Source organism: Ascaphus truei, unplaced genomic scaffold (genome assembly GCF_040206685.1).
Source record: "Ascaphus truei isolate aAscTru1 unplaced genomic scaffold, aAscTru1.hap1 HAP1_SCAFFOLD_1859, whole genome shotgun sequence".
NCBI lineage: Eukaryota > Metazoa > Chordata > Amphibia > Anura > Ascaphidae > Ascaphus > Ascaphus truei.
Genome location: NW_027454762.1, coordinates 39,608 through 55,537, shown reverse-complemented (window position 1 = coordinate 55,537; position 15,930 = coordinate 39,608). Strand labels below are relative to the sequence as shown.

The 15,930-nt window shown below is 44.3% G+C and overlaps 1 long non-coding RNA gene across 13 annotated transcripts in view; it reads left to right on the top strand.

Annotated features, from left to right (window-relative positions):
* Positions 1-8,018: 8,018 nt before the first annotated feature.
* LOC142477009 (uncharacterized) overlaps positions 8,019-15,930 on the top strand; it is a 47,508-nt gene continuing 39,596 nt past the window's right edge. For 6 of the 13 annotated variants that reach the window (XR_012792132.1, XR_012792124.1, XR_012792130.1 and 3 more), the window contains exons 1-3: positions 8,020-8,364; positions 9,697-9,816; positions 11,965-12,068. This is a non-coding gene — a long non-coding RNA (uncharacterized LOC142477009). Of the gene's footprint in view, positions 8,365-9,696; positions 9,817-11,964; positions 12,069-15,930 lie in introns of all 13 variants that reach the window. The other 7 variants (XR_012792134.1, XR_012792127.1, XR_012792128.1 and 4 more) reach the window with 4 other exon arrangements.

The window sequence follows — 15,930 nt, the reverse complement described above, 5'->3', positions numbered from 1 at the left end:
CCTGGTGTCAGATCCTTGTGACCTTGGGCAAGTCACTTTATCTCCCTGTGCCTCAGGCACCAAAAACATAGATTGTAAGCTCCATGGGGCAGGGACCTATATTATATTATTATAAATTATATTATTATATTATTGAGCATTTCCCATTTTAAATGCAAAATTACTAACTAATATGTTTTTCTCCTTGTGCTATGAAATGCCTTATTTGAATCCAAAACTCATTGTATGAGGATAGACGCCATTGATTTTTCTTTCATTATTGCACATATGAATGTACAGCTGCAGCAGCAGCGGCCTTTATTCGAACACTTCACGCTGTGTATACTTCAGAATACCCATGTAGTGGCACGTGATCTCTTCCAACCTTCCCGCCTTATCACCCACTATCACTGCTTACTGAATAGCAGTAGGCATTAAGTGCTTGATAAGTGGCTTATGAACGCTTACTGCATAGGCGTGTGTGTGTGTCTGTGTCTATCTGAGGTACTGAGATACAGTAGGTCATTTAATTGTGTGTGTGCATGTACAAACTAAAAAAAAGTAACAGTGTTATTATAGCAATTACCAGTGTTACAAATATAGAAGTGCAAATAGCTAAAATGTAAGGAATCTACCGTTTTTTTAAAAAAAGGGGGGGACTATTCCATTGTGCATTTCACTTAATGTGACTTATTACCTTGCAATTAGATTTCTAGATATCTCTTGTATTTTCTAGGGTTACTCTTTGGGAGTACACTGGCGACACACTTTATTCGAGCTTGGCTAGCCCCACGAATTCGGGTATACCCGGGTGTATTGAGGTTTGTGACTGTTTTCTGCCCGAGTGCATTGAGTTATTTTCCAGGCAGGGATTGAAGCATTTTATTCCCGCTGGCTGCAATACTGCACAGTATATATATATATACTGCATTACAATTCATGAATTTATGCCATCTGGCAGACACGCGAAGCATTGCAGCCTATTAAATCCTAATCATTATCATTTAACAGATCAGCCGCCCATCAGCCAGGCATGAACCCAGGCTGGGAAGGCAAATGCAACGGGGCTTGTCAGAGGTGAGGAGCGGCGCATTCCAGGTATCTGCCAGGTACATACCGTGTATTTGCTCTAATAAAGTGTGTCGGTGCAGTATGTGTGAGAGCAAGAGACGGGTTGAGTGAAAGAAATAGAGTGGGAGTCAGGGTGAAAAAATGGAGAGAAGGGAAAGTGAGAGAGAAGGGAATGTGAGATAGAAGGGAAAATGAGAGAGAAGGGAGAGGGAGAGAGAAGGGAGAGGGAGAGAGAGCAGAGGTAAAGAGTGGTGTTTAAAGAGGGGGCAGTTTTAGTCGGGGAAGTAAGGCAAGGGTCATATCGAGAGAGATAAAGGGGGAGTGAGTGATAAAGGGAGAGAGAAAGGGGGAGAGAATGAGCTCTTAAAACAGGACTGCTTTAATGTTTTTAAAGCCTAAGAAATCAGATCAACATACACTGAAAATGAAGGATTTTTTAAAACCGATCGAATTGGCAGAACCAGACTGAAACAGCTTCGTACAAAGCCTTTTTAGATACAGATTGGACATGCGAGAAGGGCTTGCAGCATAGCAAACCATGCCAATTCGCATCTAGAGTGCTCTTTCGAAGTGATTTGTCTCACTTCAGAGTTTCTAGACTAGGCCGCAAAATCCTTTACGGTGTACAGGAAAAAAGAGACATAAAATACCAAGTCTATTTCAAAACAATGAATGCAACTTAAAGACTCAACATATCTGGCTGATGAATGCAAGGGTTAAACCTGGGAATACTATATTTTCAGTGTGACATGACCCTATTAAGATGCATTTCTCAAGGTTTACAAGTTACTGTATGGTTATTTTGCTGTTTAAAGTTTTTCTACCTTTTTTTGTTTAATTTCTTGAAATTACCTATGTACTGGTAGGAAGATAAATGTTTGAACAGGGGTTCTCAACTCCAGTACTCAAGCCTGTCCAACAGGTCAGGTTTTCAGGATATCCCACCTTAAGCACATGTGGTTCCATCAGGGGCTCAGTTTTCAACCAAGCCTCTGATTGAGCCAAGATATATGACACATATTACTAATGCAGGAATAAGTCATCAGAAATAGGCCCCTTGTTCAAAACAATATAACCATTTTCTCCTGGGATGTTGGAAGCATTAATATGCCTGATGACGCCATATGCTGGGCACAATGACCGAGATAGCAGCTGAGAGAAAGAGCAGAGAATGTAATAGTGTTTAAAATTGTTTCCCAATAGCTCAGATATAGCGATCAGTGAAAGAACAGTGTCCCATCAGCAGTGGCTGGACTGGATGTCTTGCTCACAAGTGCTATGTAATGTGGAAAAATGTTGCACACCAAAAATCAAAATAAATCTGAGATACTAATACCAGTGGGAGTCCGAGTGAAAAAATGGAGAGAAGGGAGCGAGAAGGGAGTGGGAGAGGGAGAAGAGGTAGAGAGAGGTGATTAAAGATTGATTAGTTTGAGTCAGGGGAAGTGAGGCAAGGGTCATATAGAAGGAGATAAAGGGGGAGTGAGTGATAAAGGGAGAGAGAAAAGTTGAGAGATAAAGGGGGAGAGAATGAGCACTAAAAACAGGACTGCTATAACGTCTTGAAAGCCTAAGAAATCAGATCAACATACATAGACCTGAAAATGGAGGATTTTTTAAACCGATCGAATTGGCAGAACCAGACTGAAACAGCTTCTTATCAGCCGTCTACCACTGAGATGTATATTCTTTCAGTGGTAGAGAATGTATCATACCCTCCATTAGCAGTGTCTGATTACAATGGCTGCAGTGAAAGAAGTTAGGGTTAGGGTATCCTGAAAACCTGGCCTGTTTGCGGCTCTCGAGGACTGGAACTGTGCAGGCCTGGCTTACAGCATAGCAAAGTAGGCCAATTCACATAAAGAGAGCTATTTAGAAGTGGTTTGCCTCACTTCAGAGTTACTAGAATAGGCCACAAAATCCTTTGCGGTGTACAGGAAAAAAGAGGCATAACATACCAAGGCTGCCATCTCTTAATATTACAAGGTTACTAGATGCTCTGCAGAATTTTATAAATGCAGTAATTAATTGAAGCCAACTAAAGTGTCACTAATTTTAAATATCTTGGCATTTGGTTTCACTCCCATTTAAAATTTGAGTTGCATATTGATAATCTGACATCCAAAATCATTGCCAAACTGGGTGTACTTTATAGGAACAAATCCTCCCTAGGCCAAGGTGCATGATGGGTTAACTTTTGTATCTTACAGACATGCTTAAATGTAGTTAGTACTGCATTGCTGTGAACAGGACACATAGTGGAAAGTTACCTTAATTAAGAGAAACTCTCCAGAGTTGTATGGGAGTCTCCTGGGCCCTCCCCTAGGTCATGCTTATAGTGCCAGCAACGCGACTGGCGAAGTGACGGGTGACGTCACCTGCGAAAGTTATAATTTAACTTTCGGGGATGTCGCTGGCGACATGGGCATTGATTGGTTCAGAGGCTGTCACATGTGGCGACAGCCTCTGAAAAATCTGATTTCCCCAGCTCCAAATTTTGAGTCGCCAGCGTTACTCCCGTCGCGTCGCACTTACTATAAGCGCTGCCTAACTGGGATGTATACTGAATGCCTGGATGTGTTCTCTGACACATTTGTACAGCAGAGAAATGTGCCAGACTCTCAACTGTGGCAAAGCTGATAGTATACTCAGGACTGCGTGCAGTAAAAATTGATCACATAATAGCAACTATTGGGAGTCCCCTGGTTGTTGATGACATCATGAGCGCTATCCTGAGTGTCATAGAATGCTGAAATATATCCAAAGCTATGTATCCAATAAATTGAGCAGAAAGAGATAGGGGAAACTGTCCAAGCATTGCTGGAGTCAGAGGTAATATGGACCGCAGCCAGTTTGTTCAACTATCTGGGCTGTGGAAATACCAGATGGGTAGTGTAGGGTGGCTGTGCACTGTAGAACCCTAAACACAGTAGTGCCACTGTTGGTCGCTGTCATCGCTGACGTAGTTACTTTGGTGGAACATATGCTGTGAAGTATGTATATACAATTATACCAAGGTACAAAAATAGGAGAATGAGAAAAGGAACATAGAGTAGTACGTCTTTGGCTAAGAGAAGAAGAAACCACTTGATTGTCTCTCTCTCTCTCTCTCTCTTTTTATATATATATAAAAATATAAAAAAGTGTAAAATGGGGGGGTTTGCGAGGTGTGAAATAGGCCTTGCAACACTACCATTTGAGTAAAAGTTGTGCCCTAAAAAAAATGTCATGGTAGGTGTGCTATGGGGTAGGGAGGGGGGCCTGATCCTTGCATTTGTCCTGGGCCCCAAGATTTCTGCTGGCGGCCCTACTGACAAGGGATTCCTCAAATTGGGCCCAGCAGAAGCTACTTCCCAAGCAAGCAATTGCCTTTTTATATTATTTGTTCTGCTTTTTACTATTATCAGTATATATATGTAACATCGCCAAAAGAAGGGTCGTGCGGTCACTGCTGTATTTCATCTCCTGTCTGCACCGCTGATAAGAGGCATAGAGGAATTTGTGAGGGCGGACCCTCGCTCTCGCAGAGGGGAGGGGTTTGATGTCTGTCTCTGTGTGTGTGTGTGAGAGGGAGAGAGAGAGTGTGTGTGTAAGAGGGAGAGTGTGTGTGTGTGTGTGTGTGTGTGTGTGTGTGTGTGTGTGTGTGTGTGTGTGTGTGTGTGTGTGTGTGTGTGTGTGTGTGTGTGTGTGTGTGTGTGTGTGTGTGTGTGTGTGTGTGTGTGTGTGTGTGTGTGTGTGTGTGTCACCCACCCTGTTTCCCTCTGTCTCACTTTCTGTCGCCCTCTGTCTCACTTTCTGTCACCCTCTGTCTCACTTTCTGTCACCCTCTGTTTCCCCCTGTCACCCTCTGTCTCACCCTGTCACCCTCTGTCTCACCCTGTCACCCTGTGTCACACCATGTCACCCATTTTCTCCCTGTCAACCTCTGTATCTCTCGGTATCACCCTGTCATTCTCTGTCTCACCCTGTCACCCTCTGCCTCACCCTGTCACCCTCTGCCTCACCCTATCTCACACACTCTCTGTGTCTCACACACTCTCTGTGTCTCACACACTCTCTGTGTCTCACACACTCTCTGTGTCACACACACACGTACACTCTCTCTGTGTCACACACACACTCTTAACAAGGACTAATTGTAGTATAATGTAATACAATAAATAAACATGTCAAAAACGAATGTTGTTCTTACTAGGAATTTATTCAATTTTTTTTAAAGCGGGCCTGGGGCGGGGCTAGGTGATGAGTAGATTTTTTTGTTCAGCGAGTAGATTTTTGGGTGATTTGTCAACCACAATATATATATATATATATGTAAGGGGGCCACTCCCGGCTTCCCTGATGTTCCTTTGCCCCTTGCCTTACCCCTGTGGCAGTGGGGGAAGGGGATGGCGACTTTTCCCAGTTGGCGCCGCTATCTGTGCCGGCGCCGTCGGGGGCCCTGATGCTCGAGCATGCGCAGATAGCCACAGCGGCCATGTTGTGTTTGGTGCGAGGTTCGCGCAATACGCAGAGGTTGGCAAGGGTAGTGGTGGCCATTACAAGTGTACAGGAGATCTGGTAGGTTGCGCAGGTGCAGTTATGTGTAGCGGTGGCCACTACAGCTTTGCACAGGTGCAGTAGAGACCGCGCACACAGTCCCCATAGGAAAGAGGTTCTGAGTGGACTACATCCCCCAGCAGCCTCTGGTGAATGCCCTATGTTCCCTGTCACCTGCAACCAACCAGCCACTGAGACTTGCAGATTCTCTGCAGCAGGGAATTTGATACATTGTTTTGTGCAGTCAGGAAGCAGACTGGGAAGCACGTGAGTGAGTGAGACTTAGGGGACAAAGGGGGAAAGAAGGTGGGCAGAGAGCTGCGAGATTCTGCCCTAGGCCAGAAATCCCCAGGCTAGAGTTGAGGCCCTGACTTCCCACTAGTGAGGGTGGGTGGTCACAGGGACAGGCCCTAGTACAGGAACCTGTCACTTTAGAGAGAGAGAGAAGTGAAGGAAGCAGAGACTGTCGCAGCACCATTACAGAGGTTTAGGATCAGACCTCTTCAAGCACAGCAGCAACCAACCGGGTGGGATCGCCCTGGAAGGTAACCCTGACGTATCTTCACCGTCGGATCCTTTGCGAAGTCTGTTTGCAGGTCCTAGCGCTGGAGCGCTCGGCAGGTAACATCCATAAGTGCACCAACTATAAATCAGTACATAGTGGCTGTGCAGTCACACACACACATACCTTACTTTGGGGGTGGGGTTGTGGTGTGGGGAGTTGGACATGGTGTGGGTACACGGTGAGGGGTTGCATCCTGCGAGACACGTGAGTTACTGTGTCTCCTAGAAGAGAGACACTTAATGTATGACATGCATAGTTATGTTACTGTTAGAAAAGTCACTGTTCTTTTATATGCTGTGTGCGTGATATTATATTATTGTCCTGTGAGGAACAACTCCCGCTCTGCTTGGAGCCATCACAGGTGGAGGCGCTGCACCATATAGTATTGTTCAGGAGGATACACCCCAGGCTCTCATTGGCGGAGGCTCAGGCCTCCTGTGAGCCTCACAGGTAAAGCACCACACTGGGTAATACATATAGCTCCCCTCACATGCACCCTATCTGCGATATGGAATATGGGTTACATATATATATATATATATATATATATATATATATATATATATATATATATATATAGTACCGACACACTTTATTCGAGTGTGGCCGGTACCGCAAGCCGGGAGATTTCCCGGCTTGCTAGTGGCCGCCCCTCGGCGTGCGCGCGGTCACGCGTCTTCGGGAGCGTGCGCCCCCTGCACGCGCGTCCAGGGGCTCCCCGAGGGAGCCCTGGTGTCCCGCGATCGCGGGACAGCGGCAGGGGGTTCCGGGGGACCCGGCGGACCGGCAGCGGTAGGGAGAGCGCCCCGATCGGAGGGCGCTCTTCCGCTGCTTCGGCGCGCGCCCGTCACTCTCGGGCGCGCGCCAGGCTACTGCTGCGGCCAAGAACGGGCAAATGCTCGAATAAACTTGGCCGCAGCAGTATATATATATATATATATATATATATATATATACAGTGGTTGACAAATCACCAAAAAATCTACTCGCCACACAAAAAAATCTACTCGCCACCTAGTACCAAACGTGTGCTGCTTGGGCCAATATTTACTCGCCCGGGGGTTAAATCCACTCGCCCGGGGCGAGCAAATGTATAGGTTTGTCGAACACTGTATATATATATATATATATATATATATATATATATATATATATATATATATATATATATATATATATATATATATATATATATATATATATATATATATATATATATATATATATATACTTATTATTAGGCTATAACTGCAGCACTGATTATTGTGCTACCTAGTTCTTGTTGGTTCTTAATAGATTGCTATGAGGGATATTGTTATATGCACTTATGATATAATACACCTCATTTAGCAATCAGGACGCCACACTCCATATATTTTAGCACCCTCCCCATCAGTTACATATGTTGCTGGTACCATGGTTTTTTACCTCACTACTTCTTATTGGGACTCACACTGGTACTGTCATTTAGCGCATGAATATTTATTTTGTTCTAACAAAATTAACACAGTATAGGAAAATATGCATTTGTCAGAGGGAAAGGCCAATAATCTGGAGTCAGGTCACCCTAATGTATATTAAAAATAAACACAGGCCTGTCTGATACTCCCTGATATTATAAAGTAAAGAGGCCACTCTATAATAAATATTTACACAGGCCTTTTTAAGTCTGTCCCTAATAATCTGTAATCAGGAGGTCATTATAAATGTTAAAACAGTAGTGGTACTGTGATATTAAAGTGACAATCCCATACAAGTTTAATTCAGCCCAAATCCACACAATAATGTTAATAAATGCATTATAAATATCACATGACCATATGTATACTGTCTTAGTTCATGGCTGTGTTATTACATCATTACATGTGTAATTAAATCCGTGACATTCTCAGGCTCCCCCCTTCTGTGACAATCATACAGCCGGGCCGTTACATTGCAACACACTAATCCCGCCCCTAGTGACATCACGTGATCAGTAACCAGTCAGAGAAGCTAAAAGGCAAAGAACTACATTTCCCACAATGCACCTCGTGGAGTGTGGCTAGCAGCTACACCTTCTCTCACTAGTTTGTCTCCTGCGAGCTTCCGTACACAGCGTCTTGTTAGAGTGGGGCGTGGACATGTGTAAACTTCAATGGTGGGAAAATGAGACAGTTTTAGCTGCTAGCTGAGCAGTGGTACAGCGCTCTGTAGAAGGCGCTCTCAGTCGGGTGAGTGATTTTTCAATGTGTGTGTTTATTTTATTTCATTTCTCATTTTACTTTCACTTTAAGTACTGCATGCTTATTTTTTTCTGTGGGCATTTAGGGATTTAAGTGCTCTGTGAGCCGAGTCCTCCATTGAAGGAGGAGCTATGAGGCCAACCTATCACAGCTACTGTACCATCTTCAGTTGCTTTCAGTATACTGATTAATCCACGGCACAGAATATGCAACTTCAAATACATCTATCAACTGTCTATATGTTAAGCCCCCGGACAAGCATTTGCTTGTTAGTTATACACTAGTTTCATACAAGCACTTCACACAGGGGGCTTCAACTTAGGTAGTACTTGACCGGCCGGTCTGAGTGTTCTCATTTCCATATATTTCTTGCCTCTACACTTTATTTACATACTTTGTACTTATTACTGCAGTGTAGCATTTTTCCCCACACCTTAAGGTTCAGTTTATAACAGCTTTGTAGGTCACCACTGCTCCTCATTTTAACCATTTATGTGTATGTGATTAATAAACCTTTATTGATACAATTTGTGTATGTTAGAGTGCTATTCAGGGGATTCTTTTTTTCTGTGTTAGTTTTCATATATATATGTGTGTGTGTGTGTGTGTGTGTGTATATATGTATATATTTATGTATATATATTTGTGTGTGTGTGACCTTGGGCAAGTCACTTCATATCCTCTGTGCCTCAGGCACCAATGTCATAGATTGTAAGCTCTATGGGGCAGGGACTTGTGTCTGCAAAATGTCTCTGTATAGCGCTACGTAAAACTAGCAGCGCTTTAAAAGAACATGCTGTTATTATTATATATAAATGTGTATGTATTTATTTATATAGCACTATTAATGTATATAGCGTTTCACAGTAGTAATACATGTGAAAATCCTATAAATAACAAATACAAATATCAGGTCATGGGAATAAGTGATTTGGACATAAAAGTAACATTTCGGAAGTGTGGACAACTAATACATCTTGTAGATTGCCTTTACAGTGTGATGTCATTGATTCAGTAGATTGTGTGCAGACCAGGACTGCAGTACAGTGTCACTCACATGGATGACTTGCGTGGTAGAAGCTCAAGAACAAGGATGTCAAACTCCAGTCCTCGAGGGCAGCAAACAGGCCAGGTTTTCAGGATATCCCTACTGAAAACCTGGCCTGTTTGGGACCCTCGAGGACTGGAGTTTGACATGCATGCTCTAGAAGGAGCACAGCTGTGGGTGGGAGGTGGATTTGCTTTGCATCAAATGGTTTGGAGCAAGGTTTATTGTATGTATTATCATAATAACAATGCAATGCTTAACTTTTATTTTAGAAGGGATGACTGCAGAACAGAAGTGAATATTGAAGCCATGTGTTCCTTTTCTTGCAAAAGAGAAAATTTGAAGGACAGTTGAACAGAATGAAAATTACTACACAGAGACAGATAAGCAATGTGTATATTTCTCATTTACCATTTAGTATTTGTCGTTTTATTGACTCCACACAATCCGGCTGCTACGGGTTTCACATTGAACATTTTCATCTCTACTCTACCCCTTCCTGTGATCTGAACCATGCAAGTTTTCATTGATTCAATACATCATGAGTAGAGTGTGGCTACAGTATGAAGTAAAGACCCAAGGACCACATCTACTACCATTCATAACAAGAACATGTGCAGTAGCGCACAGCTGCAGTTCTATGTGATTGTTATGAAAGGTTGAGGTGGTTCAATTCTATGAATCTGGAGTGGGATGGATCCTGTTTGCATCACATGGTTTCATCTAGGCCAGTAGATTATATAACTCTCAGTACAGGTTACACATGGCATCAGTATTAGTGATGTAAAGAGGAGGAAAGCTTCAATGTGGAGAACAAAGCCAAGTAATGTTGAAGTTACTCCTTTTACCATTTACTTGGTCAGTCTGTACTGTCTACTCCCCACACAGCTGCTAAGGGTCTTCCATTTTAAATACTTTCACCTCCTATTCTGCACTGCTTTGCTGCCCATTATTTAGAGATGCGTTCCAGTCATGTTTACCACTCTGAATCTCTCTGCAGTCATTGATTCAGCACATCATGGGTAGAGCATGGCTACAGATACAGAAAGCTTTTATTATTTTACCGGCTGATCATCCATAATATTGCATTAAAACATAGAATATCACTTAATTTCCAAAAGATTCAGTGATGCTGATAATGCAGAATCTCACAACATTTCCCATCATAATGCCATAATGCACCAGAGGAAGAAATAATCCTTGCTATATCTGTACATTGTGTGACGTATTACCTCCATGACCATTGAGAGCAAGTACATCTTCTGTATAGAGCGGCTGTGTTATGATGCAGTTATTGATCATCATTGACATAATCACAAGAATCTTATGCAAAGGGAAATTGTCCGCAGCGAAGTGAGATGTGTGCCTGTTTTAAGTCCTCCAGCTTAACGCCCCTACACCTCCCACTACACAGACATACTTACTTATGCATACACTGACATCTGGCATACCTACACACACCCCAGGGCCACTTCCTTCCCCTGATGTCAGGGAGAGGATTGGCATGCAGAGTGCAGTAAGTCTCCACGTTACTCTGGCCAACAGTCTTGGCCTACCCCCAGCATCTGTCACCCACAACATCTGTTCCCTCCTTGTAAAGTGCTGAACTATCTCACCTGGGTCAGTGCTATAGCTGATCACAGTGCCCGATCATGATGTCACTGTGACAGGCAGCAGTGCAGATTGACCGGTCAATCAATGCAGTGCCGCACCATATGCACTAAATGAGATTTCCGTGCCCCCTGTCAGGTTACTCCCTGGGCAGTGACCCTGCTCACCCCCTCCCCTAGTTCCACCTCTGACCACAATTATCTCTCTTGGAGAGTGTAGCAAATTGGTGTTGGTGGAATCTCACCTCTGCCATGCATGGTCACAATCTGGGCACAGGACCCAAATAGTGGGCAATGTGGCACTTCTTACAGTAGAGAATAAGTAACTATATTCTTTACTTGTGTATTAAGGACCTTATTTGCATTAAAATTCAGTCCCCATGGGACCAAGACTTTCTGGCTTACTGAACAAAGTGGAATTGTTTCGTAGAGGGTGGAGAATTGTATTTTATCTGAAATTACCCCCTCTGCACAAAATACAAACAATTATACACATACATGTACCTTGTGGAAGTTGTTGCCCTCTATCTTCCTGTGGTCTCTCCCTGTTTCTCACCGTGCCTCCTCCCATTTCCTTGCACCTCTGCGTCTCCGCATATATCCCTATACTCAGAGCCGGCTCCGGTCAGTGACATGGGATGCCCAAATATGAGCATATCCATACATGGGCATCCATGCCACTGACCGGAGCCCACTCTGTTGCGGATATGGAGAGAGACTGGGAGATTTACATCCCCTTATAATTCATATGGTGCATAGTACCGGCACGTATTGTTTTACCGTTACTGTGTACCTTCCTACTTTCACACTGGTACAGTATGTGCTGCAGTGGGACTGAGAGGGATATATTGGTAACACATAGTTATTGTTGGGGGAATTCAATCCATTTTGAAAATAGTAATGCAATGTTTTATACTTTTTTTTTTGCAGTAATGAAGAATGAAAAAGTTCTGTTAAAATTGAATTGGAGGTGAACTGGAATCATCATCAACTCTGCACCAGTGTGAATTGATGTTCTTTAATGTTCTGATAAGGTACATGCAACATCTCTTCCTCAACCCCTACACCACTCTCTGCCTCTTGCCTCTCTCTCTCCACCTCCCTGCTAAGCGTATTAACCCATCTAATGTAATCCACATTCCATGTCTCACTTTACTCTTCACTTCTCACGTGCCCTCTGGAATGTCTGCTCTCTGACTAACAAGGTCTATTTGTACATGACCTCTTCTGCTCTCATCATCCACCACTTCTCATTCCCCTCACCCCTGTCCTACTCGATACCTCAGCTTAATTGAACTCTCTCCTCTGACATCTACCCTTATCTCTAACCTCTCCTCACTTTCTGCTTAAACTAACTATCTTGTTAACTTTTACAATGCTATCATCTCCTCCTCCTCCCTCCTCCCTCCTCCATTATATATTTATATGCCCCTTCTAGGCTCTGACACACTCATCCCTCTAAGGCCATGATTATCATGGGCACATGCTTGGTCATCCACAGTGCGTGCGAGCGATGCAGAGCCGCCTCGGACCTCAGTGCAGGGATTGCTGCATACCCCAGCATCTGTCACCCACAAACAATACACACACTAATACTCCCCACAATACACACTATAATACCTCCTCAATACTAATCTCTCCAATAATATTATAGCTCCAAACACAATATACACAACACCCTTACACAAGATACACAATCTAGTACTCTCCTCTGCACCTCTACACACAATATAATACTCCCACACACACAATATACACACTACCCTCCTACCCCCATAAAATACAACCAATAATACACACACACTTTGTGGATGTTGGGACCAGCTCCCGGCATGCACCAGTGAAAGAGAGAGGCCAGCAGAAGCTCGGAAGAACTCCCTCTCTCCATCCGTGCCTCCCTCCGTTTCCCATCTTCTCCCTGTCTCTCTCCCTCCCTTTCCTTGCATCTCCCTGCGTCTTTACGTATACCCAGTCAGTGACGGCTCTGGTCACGTGATGCCTTAATATGGGCTTATCCATATATGTTCATCCACGTCACTAATGTGATGCCCGCACTGTTGCGGAGCTGGTACTTACGACGCGCACTTATTGTTTTATCAGTACTGCGTACCTGACTCTACCGGCCTACTTTCAACACTAGTACAATAAGTGCTTCACTACGAGTGAGTGGGGAATATTGGCATCACACAGTCACTGTTGAATATGCCATTCAATCCATTTTGAAAATAGTAATGCAATGTGGTTTTGTTTTGTTTGCTTTTTGCAGTAATGAAGAATGTTATAAGTTATATTAAAATTAAATTGGAGGGGAACTGGATTCAGCATTTCATCATGAACTCTGCACTTGTGAGAATTTACCTTCTTGAATGCCCTGAGAGGTACACTACCGACACACTTTATTGAAGTGTGGTCGGTACCGCAAGCCGGGAAATCTCCCGGCTTGCTAGTGGCCGCCCCTCGGCGTGCCGCGCGTCATAGACGCGCGGTCACGCGTCATCGGGAGCGTGCGGCCCCTGCACGCGTGTCCAGGGGCTCCCCGAGGGAGCCCTGGTGTCCCGCGATCGCGGGACAGCGGCAGGGGGTTCCGGGGGACCCGGCGGACCCGGCAGCGGTAGGGAGAGCGCCCCGATCGGAGGGCGCTCTTCCGCTGCTCCGGCGTGCGCCCGTCACACTCGGGCGCGCGCCAGGCTACTGCTGCGGCACAGAACGGGCAAATGCTCGAATAAACTGTGCCGCAGCAGTACACGCAACTTTAAGACTATAATCTGCTGTGCAAGCTTTCGTGCTATACCTCCCCCTCAGGTTTTGATTTATACATTTGCTCCCTCAAGTCATGTCCTCTAATATTTGAAAGCTCTCTCCTAGCATTTTCTCTCTACCACAGAACGTCATCCCAATGTAACCTCTCTCTTGTTCTCTCTGCTTGCTGTTTCCTCACTTTTCTGTTAAACTTTTCTAATTTCTCTAACTTCCACACTCCTGCTTTTATCCACATGTTCTCCTCTTTCCTTCCCCTACCTTTGCATGTGTCTACACACTGCACCATTTGTACAGACCTCTATTGCAGCTATTTCTGCACTGCTCAATGAAAAGCACTCATGTACATCCTATTCTCTGCGCCCCCTCTCTCTCTGCGCCCCCTCTCTCTCTGCGCCCCCTCTCTCTCTGCGCCCCCTCTCTCTCTGCGCCCCCTCTCTCTCTGCGCCCCCTCTCTCTCTGCGCCCCCTCTCTCTCTGCGCCCCCTCTCTCTCTGCGCCTATCTGTCTCATTCTCTCTACGTCCCTCTCTCTCTACATAGAGCTATCTCTGTCTCTCTCTACACCTATCTCTGTGTCTCCTTCTATGTTTGCTGATGTGTGGGATATCTCTTATAATCTTGAACCTGCTCATATACACATCGGGTCTCCCTGCCTCTGCCTCCCTGCTAAGAGTGTTAACCTATCTAATGTAATCCACATTCCTTTCCTTACTTTTCTCTTCCCTTCTCCTATGCCCTCTGGAATGTCCGTTCTCTGACTAACAAGGCTCTAGTTGTACATGACCTCTTCTGCTCTCATCATTCACAATCAGTCATTCCCCTCACCCCATCTTACCTGTCCCACTGATTTTCCTCTGCTTAATTAAACTCTCCTCTGACATCTACTCTAACCTCTCTGCTCTCTCTCTCTCTTTCTGCTTAAACTGACAATCTTATTAACTCTTACAATGCTATCCTCTATATGCCCCTTCAAGCTCTGACACACACGTCCCTCTAACCCACACCCTTGGCTAAATTCCCAAACATGTTCATCACACTTCCACTCACTGTTCTTAATGCCTATGAAGGAAATCTCACACTTGATGTTTGATTTTTCTACAGTAAAAATGTCTCCAGTCCTGTATAAAGCTGCTCTCTGGGGCCAAACCACACTACTTTTTTTTCCACATTCATCAACACACAAATTTAATTTACGCTGTCTTTTTTCCCCTGTATTTGACTCCCTCCACTAACCTTCTTCTCACACTTGCCATCCTTCCTTCACTTCTCCTCAAGCATTTGACTACTTCAGAGGCAAGGTGGATGCCACCCACAAGGAGATTCCTTCTGTCCCTTCCCCCTTCTCTCCTTCTACCTAATTCTCCTTCTGCATTTGACTCCTTTTCTTCTCTTACAGAGCTGGAAGCTAATCATCTTCTCTTCTCCCTCTACCACATGCCCTCTAGATCGTATCCCCTCACACCTTACTGCATCTCTTAGTCCCCACTCTCACCCACATCTTCAAGTCCTCCCTATTCTCTGGCTCTTTACCCTCTTACTTTAAGCCTGTAGTGGTCACCCTTTTCTCAGAAACAACCTACACCCTATGTGCCTTACTAACTACCGCCCTATATCCCTCCTGCTGTTTGTCTCCTAATTGCTAGAATGTCAACATTCTTAAATCACATGCCCTCCTGGATCCTTTACAACCTGCCTTTCGTACAGCTCGTTCTACAGACTGTGCTTAAAGCAAATTCCCAAGGTCACTTTTCCCTACTAATCCTACTTGATCTATCTGCTGCGTTTGATGCTCTCAATCACTCTCCTCCTTCATATTCTAAACTCTCTCTTGGTATCCGTAACACAGTTCTATCCTGGTTTTCATCATAACTTTCCTGTCACACATTCTCCATCTCTGTTGCTAACATGTCTTCGTCTTCTATTGATCTGTCTGTGGGTATACATCAGGGCTCTGTTCTGAGATCTCTCTTTCTCTCTACATACTATCATTTGGTGACCTCATCAACTCTTTGTGACAATCCTATAAATAACAAATACAAATATCAGGTCATGGGAATAAGTGATTTGGACATAAAAGTAACATTTCGGAAGTGTGGACAACTAATACATCTTGTAGATTGCCTTTACAGTGTGATGTC